Genomic DNA, 9,480 nt, shown 5'->3' on the forward strand with positions numbered 1-9,480 from the left:
GATTGGTGTTGTGTACTGTAAAACTGTAAATATAATGATATACAGACTTGACATTTAATATGGAATATTTCTTTACGAAGTGCCAATACTAATACACATACATACATACATACAACAAGGCTTTTATAACCCGCCATTTCATAAAGACCACAGCGGGTGTGATGATACAGCAAAACAATATTAAATCAACAAGCATAATAAATAATGACAGAGCAAACAAATATAAATGCAACAATTACAAACTCATTTTGGAAAGAGATATGATTTTAAATTTTTCTTGAAGATATTAAGCGATTTGGCAGTGCGCAGAGCAATTGGGATTTTATGCAGTCCTATTTCAGAATAGTCTTGGCACTTCGTGAAGAAATATTCCATATTAAATGTCAAAACTGTATTTAGATATTTGGGAATTGCTGGTATGATCAGAATTTTACAAGTATACACCAATCCGAGAAGCGTTTCTGCATTTGGCCCTCTATTGACGGAACCCCAGATGTACCAGTGCTTGAGATTTAATTTGTTCAGTCAACTCATGATCGACCGTGTATTGAAAATCACTGGAGTGCACAATTATCTGTAGCACACTAGCAAGTAATTATGGAACCCCCGATCTTGGAACACCACAGGTTTACGTCGGGGCCACCGTAGTAATGGCCTAGTCGGATTGGTGTATAAAAGTTAGTTCTTCCTTAATCTATAAAAATGCGCAAAATTCATAATTTCAAAGTTTTAGGGATTTTAATCAAAGCTAGACACATGATTTCTAAAATGATATAATAAGGATATCTTCTACACGCTCGCTATGCTACACGCTACACGCTCGCTATCTTCAATAAGGACACGTAGTCTTAGATTTAATAAAATAATAAAAGGGTGATGCTTTACTATTCGGATACATCATGTTCATGCACTTCTTTGTCGCCTGCTAAAGAAGAGGTTAACAATGTTTAGATCATCTAATTTAAATAAAGATGAATTTACGGAGGAGAGGTATCGGAATCTTTATGTTCTTATATCTTCGACTAAAATAATTATAAATACGGCACGAACCAACAGGCATGAAAACAAGTGATATATTTACATATAAATAATGTACATACATTATTTCGGGTGTCCCTCTCTCCTTAAGTGCTTTTAAATTTTTCAGCAATGTTAAACCTAATACACAACCTTCATACTGGACAACTAAAGTCGGTACATGTATCACAGTGCTGCAGGAGGGTGAATCTATTGTGTATTTTATCGGAAAAGGACAAGAAATGGTACAGATGTAGCTCTTAATCTGCTTGGAGTAAGGGTCATAAATAATTTCTTTCCAAGATGACGGTAAAAAGTCATCAAAGTGATAAATGGGTTGTATTCAAATTCGTCCAAGTTCATATTTGACCTCCATAAGGGTCAAATCGGTAAGAATGAAAGAATGCTATTTTAACCACAAAAAAAAGGCCTCAAATAATGTTCCTCCTGCAAATACAAGTCAAATAAAGATTAGCTTGCACCATCTAGGATGTTTCGTTACATAGGTAATATCTAAAAATAGGTCACAGTCAATACAGATCAGTGCGGAGTTTGGACTTTACCCTATTACCTTGGTAACGAAACACTTGAGTGTGATAAAACTGTCCATTATTTGAATTATTTTTACAAGATCATGAATTTGATACCATTTTGATTAAAATCGGAGCATTCTAAAATATTTGACTCCTGTGGAGATCAAAATATGACCTTGATAACCGTACGATACAGATAGATCAAACTATTCTTCTTCTGAATCCTTATAACTATTTTGGTGTGGTTTTCTACAAAATATGAGTAATGTTTTTGAATGTGACCCCTGTTTTTGCCCTTTATCGAAGATTTGTTAAGCATATCAAGAGCTACATATGTGCCAATTTCTGTACAGGCGCTATACTATTAAAAACTGAGCTCAAAAAGAAACTTATACTTTTTCACAAGGTCATATCTTGAAATCCTGTCCATCAAATTGAACCAAAATTACACACAGATTTACTTCAATACTCTACTCTTAACACATGTCAGTAACCAAGCAGTTATCCAACTGACACAACAGCAAAATACACTGACATGGGACAGCTTCCTGGACCACATTCACAGCCCAGCCCTGTTTCATGAAAAGTGTATGTAAAGCAGAAAGCAGCACCGTTTTATCATCTGTGCAAGGATCTTCTGTGCATTCTCACAGACTTTTGTCCTGGGTGCCAAATGTTGGGCTGTGAAAGTGAAGGAAGTCCAGGAAGCTATCCCATGACAGTGCATTTTGCTGTTGTGTCAGTTGAACAACTGCTTGGTTACTGACATGTGTTTTGAGTAGAGTATTAAGGTAATCACGTGTGTAATTTTGGTTCATTTTGATTGACAGTATTTTAAGATATGACCTTGTGATTCACAAGTTGTAAAAAATTATAAAAGTTTCTTTTTGAGTTCAGTTTATATAGGTTTGATTTATGTAGCACCATTCTGCAGCATTATCACTAGAGATAGTATAGGTGTTGCTAATTAATACTTAAGGCGTGGCAAATACTCTCATATCGGAGAGTATAATGTGTGGAAAACCCCAATAGAGCCCTGGTACAGCGTCGGTACCGCTCCGCTATCCCCAGCTACCGGAAGTTGCTGCAGCCTTGCTCCACATCGATATCTTAACATGCCGCAAGCCCAGCAGGGCTGAGACTGCTGAGACCAAGGAATGCAAATATTCAGAGGGGTTGCAAAGGGGGCAAGGCCCCTTTCAAGGGGGGGGGGGAGGGGGGGGTGGACTATAATTCGCAATTGTCAGAGCTGCCAGCATCCAACCGGGAGAGTGAGAGGCAAGACTCCTCACAGGGGACACCTGCCAGCTGGAGGCAACAGTAAAAAGGACATATTTTAATTAAAAGTAGGGCTGCCTCATCAAACCGACCCCAACCTTCATTATTTAGTAGCCCGTGGTAGACCTAGATCATGTACATGTATACCGAACTAGAAGAGGGCCTCTATTTCAAACGTAAAGCAATTGCGTAAAAAGCTGATCTCGACATACAAACAAAATCCGCAGTTTCTAATTTTAAAAACATCTCTCTGTCAAACATGACCTTCAATGTCACTACTCAGGTTCAACTGTATTAAATCAATGACTTGAAAAACGAAAACGTTTGGCACGTACTGCACTCTTCCCAATTTTGCCCGACCAGGAAACTTAAAGCACATACCACTTTCAACTCATCTGATGCTGATTTTATGAAGGTATGTTTCTTTCATTTCCGATATTTTTTAAATTGTTTTTTTGAGACAAAAACTTCCTAGCAGAAGCACTTGTTTTCAAAAAGGTGTTTTAACCTTGTTTTTACCCCATAATACCCCTCATTTATCGAAGCCCTGCCCACCTTCCAATACATTTAACCTTGACTTCAAAGTGTTTGGTAACTGTTTAAGCTTGATGCAAAAGTAAACATTAATGCAAAAGTAATAATTTAGTCATAGCGTTGGCGGTCTAAAGGAAAAGATCGCCAAAATATTGATACCTTCACTCGACATAATATGATCCCTTTTCAAGAAAATTATTTCGACAGTCCCTTTATCCGTTGATAACGGGATTCCCAGCAATCACAACACGTTTCATAGAAAACGTTTGTATGTCGGGTTATAAAGGGTATAAAATATGTTAATAAGAAGACATTTTTGAAAACTTAACATTGTAACATAATGTTAACGTTGACAAAATATTACGTTAAAATATTTACTCTTTTTTGGCAATAACATTTTGCCATTTGTTTTAGTGGTTTTTTTTATATAAAACTTTTTCAAAATGTTTTCATGGACATTTTATCATCCAACATTTAAACGTTATTAAAAGGTTTTGGCCAAATCCAAAACACCTTTATCTAGAGGAGTCAATTTAAGTACCAAATTGGGCGCACCGAGTCCAAAAATGGGCTTTTCCAGAAATAAAAGGTACATACCCTATAGAAGACAAATTTGACACATCTGACCTCGTAAATAAAATAAAAAATATTTTGGGAATCCCAAGTCTTCTATAGGGTAGGTGCCGTTAATTTCTGTAATAGCCCATTATTCTCCCCCCCCAAAAAAAAAAATTTCATAATGCAGAACCATTTCCGACCAAGCTAGTAGATGCCATAGTTAAGTAGTGTTTGAGTTGGTGTGGGTGGGGGAGGAGATATAATTATAGATAGTCGATAACCGATAATCAATGATCAATCAGTTAAATTCTAAACCCTAACAAGCAAATGATGAAACAGACTCTCATGTTCAAATGGCTAAGGATGATATCCTTGTGGATACTGGGGGGTGGGGTGGGGGGTGAGGGGGTATTGATTATCGATAATCAATAATCGATTATAGATAATCAATAATCGATAATCAATCATTTAACAATTATTCAATGTTGAAAAATTTATAGGCCTACGCAACCGACTCTCATGTTCAAATGGCTAAGGATGATATCCTTGTGGATACTGGGGGGGTGAGGGGGTATTGATTATCGATAATCAATTATCGATTATAGATAATCAATAATCGATAATCAATCATTTAACAAAAATTTATAGGCCTACGCAACCGACAAAACTGGGAATCGCTAAGGATGATTTCCTTCTGGGTATGGGGGGGGTTGTGCGTGGAATTAATTATGGCTAATTAATTATCGATTATCGATAACCAATTATCGATTATCGATAATCAATTATCGATTATCGATAATCAATTATCTATAATCAATTATCGATCATCAATCATTAGTTTATCAATATTCAATGTTTAAAAATGTATAGACCTACGCAACCGACAAAACGGGATATCTGCATTAATTTGAAAATATGATTTCCTCCAAAGTGCTAGAAAAGCACACTCTTTGACCATTTCTATGCACATCGTATCTCTTGCAACCTGAAGGAACGAAATTTGTTTCCGTTTTGGATTTCAACAGCTTAAAATTGACATTTTTCGTAAAATGCACATCAAATATTTTGTTCTCTCTTGGTATAAAATGAAAAATATTTCGGATTTTGGTTGTCAATTTCAAACTTTTTTATATCAATCATCATATCCGTGGGCACGTGGTACTCTATTTTGAAAGCCATCCGAGTCTCCATTTTGACAAACGGATAAAAACAAAAATAGTTTTAACATTGTCATCAATGGAAGAAAAATCACAAAACAGCCTTTTTCTCAAGAAAAAAAATTGGGACTCGAAGATAAATTTTCTTCAAACTCGTTTTTTAAAATCTTTATATATGCTTAATAACAAAAAAAAAAAAAAAAAAAAAAAACGAAAAAAAATCTTAAGTTGATACTCCACGTAAATGATTTCGTATACGCTAATCCGAACCCAAACCTAACCATTATCCTTCTAATAACCCTAACCCTAACCCTAATCCTAATTTCGTGTAAATTAAGGCCTACATGATGAAGAAATAACCAAACTTTATTAGAATATTGAAACTAACTCAATAATAGCCTCATACCCCCAACTCTGCCTGCTGCTTTAGCTTCACTCTTGCATCTCTGTTATTGAACTGTGACAGAAGATTGATATGCAACCTCTCACAGCGTCCGAAGTTTTGTGTCACGTGACCCTGCTCTGTATGGGCTTTTCCAGAAATAAAAGGTACATACCCTATAGAAGACAAATTTGACACATCTGACCTCGTAAATAAAAAAAAAAATATTTTGGGAATCCCAAGTCTTCTATAGGGTAGGTGCCGTTAATTTCTGTAATAGCCCAATGGAACACCAATGTTTTTGCTTGCTAGTGACTCTAAACGCCCTCTTGAACAACATATCCAAAAGGGGTAAAAAGGGCACATGAGGAAAATGTTAAATTGCATATTTCCAAAATGGCCGATAATGCAGGCCTCAAATTTTAAAATTTGCATCTGAGTGAATTCCCAGCAATCAAAACACGGGTTATAGAACACGTTTGTATGTCTGGTTATATAAAGGGTATAAAATCTGTTAATAAGAAGACATTTTTGAAAACTTGACGCATAAAATTGAAACCTAATGTTAACGTTGACAAAATATTTCGTAAAAATATTTACTCTTTTTTGGCAATAACATTTTGACATTTGTTTTAGTGTTGTTGTTTTTTTATATAAAACGTTTTCAAAATGTTTTCATGGACATTTATATCAGCCAACATTTAAACGTTATTAAAAGGTTTTTACCAAATCCAAAACCCCTTTATAGAGGAGTCAATTTAAGTACCAACATGGGCGCACCTAGACCAAAAATGGAACAACAAAGTTTCTGCTTGCTAGTGACTCCTAAACACCTTCCAGAACAACATATCCAAAAGAGAGAAATGAAAGGAGTGCTGTTGGCTTTAGAAGCCTTCCTGCCCAGGATTAAGTACAATTCAGTTAAATTATTCACAGACAATAGAGGTGTAGTGGCTATAGTGAATAAGGGCAGTATGAATCTAGAGTTGCAAAACTTAAGCCTTGAGATTTTCAGACTGTGTAAAAAGAATAACATCAATTTGGAAGTCCAGTGGGTTCCAAGAGAGAATAAAGTACAGGCTGATCAGCTTAGTAGAGAAATCGATTTCGATGACTGGGGTGTAAGTAAGGAATTTTTCCAGTTCATGGAAAAGGTATGGGGTCCTCACACTATTGATCGGTTTGCTGATAACTTCAATGCTAAGTTAGAGAGGTTTAATTCCAAATTTTGGTGTCCAGGTTCGAATCATGTGGATGCTTTTTCGATCAGTTGGGTTGGGGAGAACAATTGGATTGTTCCTCTAATACATTTAGTGCCTAAGGTAATCAAGCATTTGAAAGTTTGTAAGGCATATGGGACGCTAGTAATACCAGACTGACCTTCAGCACCATTTTGGCCTTTGTTATTCAGTCATAATAGCTTTTGGGCAGGCATAGATTTTCGGATCCTTCCCATATATTTGTGCATGCAAGGTCGGAATCATAAATCATTGTTCGGATCTCAGAATATGAAAAGTCATGTTCTATGTGTAAGGATAGAAACAGAGAAGTAACTATGGCATTGTATGTGTGAGTTCTTGAGTTGTAAATCTGAAGTATGTCAAATCTCACTGGAGATGGAGACATGATAAGGAAATTTGAGATTGTATAGTGCTAATTAGCATAATTGCACATTGTTTTCCTGTGCGGCAGAGAAGAATATATACTATTTTGTTTTTTGTTTACATTGTGCAGGGAAGCAGAATATAATGGTGTTTTTGGAAAATTTTGGACTCCTCAATGGCCAACATTACGGTTGCAAAATACAAGAGAGCGTTTAAATTATGGGAAGACTGGTGTAGTGGCAAAGGGCTGTGTCCCCCCTGCTAGCCATGAAGAATTAGCAATGTACTTTGTGCATTTGTACAACAATAATGTTCCGTATTCTGTAATTGAGTCGAGCTATTATGCCATCAAGTGGCACTTTGACTGTTCACCACAGGTGGATAACAATCCATGTGACATGAAGTTTGTGAAATTACTTATAGACGGGCTAAAAAGGATTTTAGCCAAGCCAGTGGTTCAAAAGGAACCTATCACAGCAGATATCCTTCTTAAAATCGTATGTAAATTTGGTCAAGGTGAAAATTTGATGCATATCAGAATGTGTGCCATGTTATTGGTGGCGTATGCAGGGTTTTTTAGATACGATGAGTTATCTTACCTCAGGCTTTGTGATGTAAAAATATTTACATCACATGTTATGTTTTTCATAAGCAAAAGTAAGAATGACCAGTACAGGGAAGGGGCTTGGGTTGTAGTGGCTGCATCCGGCAAAGATACTTTGATATATTAACCTTGCAGAGTTGGATTTATCTGCGGAAGACTTTTTGTTTAAACCTGTTCTTTTTAGGAAATCAAAGCAGGTATATCAGATAACGAAAGGGAAGTTATCATATAGCAGATGTAGAGAAATTTTACATTTCGCCTTAAAAGAAATTTTGAGGTAGACCCTAAGAGATATGGCTTGCATAGCCTGAGATCTGGAGGGGTGTCGGCAGCAGCAGCACTAGGGGTACCAGATAGATTGCTGAAGAAGCACTGGAGACGGAAAACAGATGTTTCCAAACATAGGTACGTTAAAGAAGAACTTGCTAACCAACTGCAGGTATCTTATAGTTTAGGATTGTAAGTAGAAACCTGCATAAATTTCTGAAGTCTAAAGGACAGACGAATATTCAACTAGAGAGGTAGTATGTTTTATGATGGTTCTGATATACTATGGAAGTGTAAGATGTCATGTGCTTGATAATAGGTTTTGATTTAAAGGGGCATTTCGTGATCCACAGCCTCATCCCCCACTTTTCTCAAAAAAGTTGAGATTTTTATATCACTGGAAACCTCTGGCTACATAATGTTTATGTACAAAATATTTCTTGCAGATTAATTCGTTTTGCAAAGATATCTTTAAATTTGAATTTCGTTCTGGTGCACCAGAACGAAATTACAACGCATTGTCAATAGAGCAGTGTAATACACATAATCATGCATAACTCGCAAACGCAAGATATGAATCAACTGAAATTTTGGGAATATGCTTTTTTCGTGGATATGTACTGAAAAATGTCATAAAAAGTGTACGCTAGGATCACGAAACACTCCTTAAAGGCATATATTGGAATGTCATCTTTCCCTGGGTAAGATCTGATACCAGGCCAGCCCATGGCCAGAGGGTAACATGAGTAGGTTTGTTTCACCTTGAAGGCAAGGATAGTCTTGCTAATATGGGCTAACTTTCCCCTAGGCCATCCAATATGCCATGAATTAGTAGGACTACAACGGGATCTATTGGTCAGTTTATACTCCTATTTCCACATCTGTTAATTTTATATGGGCCTTTAAGAAGGATAAAATAGTAGGTAGAAAACAGAAGTATCCTTGTCAAAAATGTATCTTCCAAATGAGAGAAGTAAAGTAGCTTTAAGAATGTAATATAAAAGGTTAAACAGAAGATTGTGATGTGAAATGAATTGATAGTTTAATAATAATTTGTATTGCGTGTCTGCAATTTCCTTAAATGTGTATATTAACATGTGTTTGTTGCAGGAGGACAAAAGGCGCAAAAGGAAATAATTTATTTCCGGTTGAGCCTGCGAATTAGGAAATAAGTAATATTAATTGTATATGTACTGAATGTTTGTCTGGTTGTAGTTACGTATTATGCATTAAGAGTGCCGATAAATTTCTGTAAAATTTTAGTATTCGTGAAAACAATCTATGCACGACATCCGAAGAAATATTGTAAGCACCTTTTCTTATGACTTCTTCAATTGGATCTAATTTTAGATATATTCTGGGTCCATTTTCTGTAAGAGTATTATTTCCTGCTTCGTGTTGCAGTGATTGGGGAACAACTAAACTACGCAATTCGCAATTGTTTGGATGTTTATGCCAAGAAGTGGTTTGTTTGTTTGTTATCTGTTGTTTGATGGTTTGTAGGTCTGTTTGTTTGTTTGTTTGTTTGTTTGTTTAAACATTAATT

The sequence above is a fragment of the Amphiura filiformis genome, chromosome 2, assembly GCF_039555335.1.
Source record: "Amphiura filiformis chromosome 2, Afil_fr2py, whole genome shotgun sequence".
Classification (NCBI taxonomy): domain Eukaryota; kingdom Metazoa; phylum Echinodermata; class Ophiuroidea; order Amphilepidida; family Amphiuridae; genus Amphiura; species Amphiura filiformis.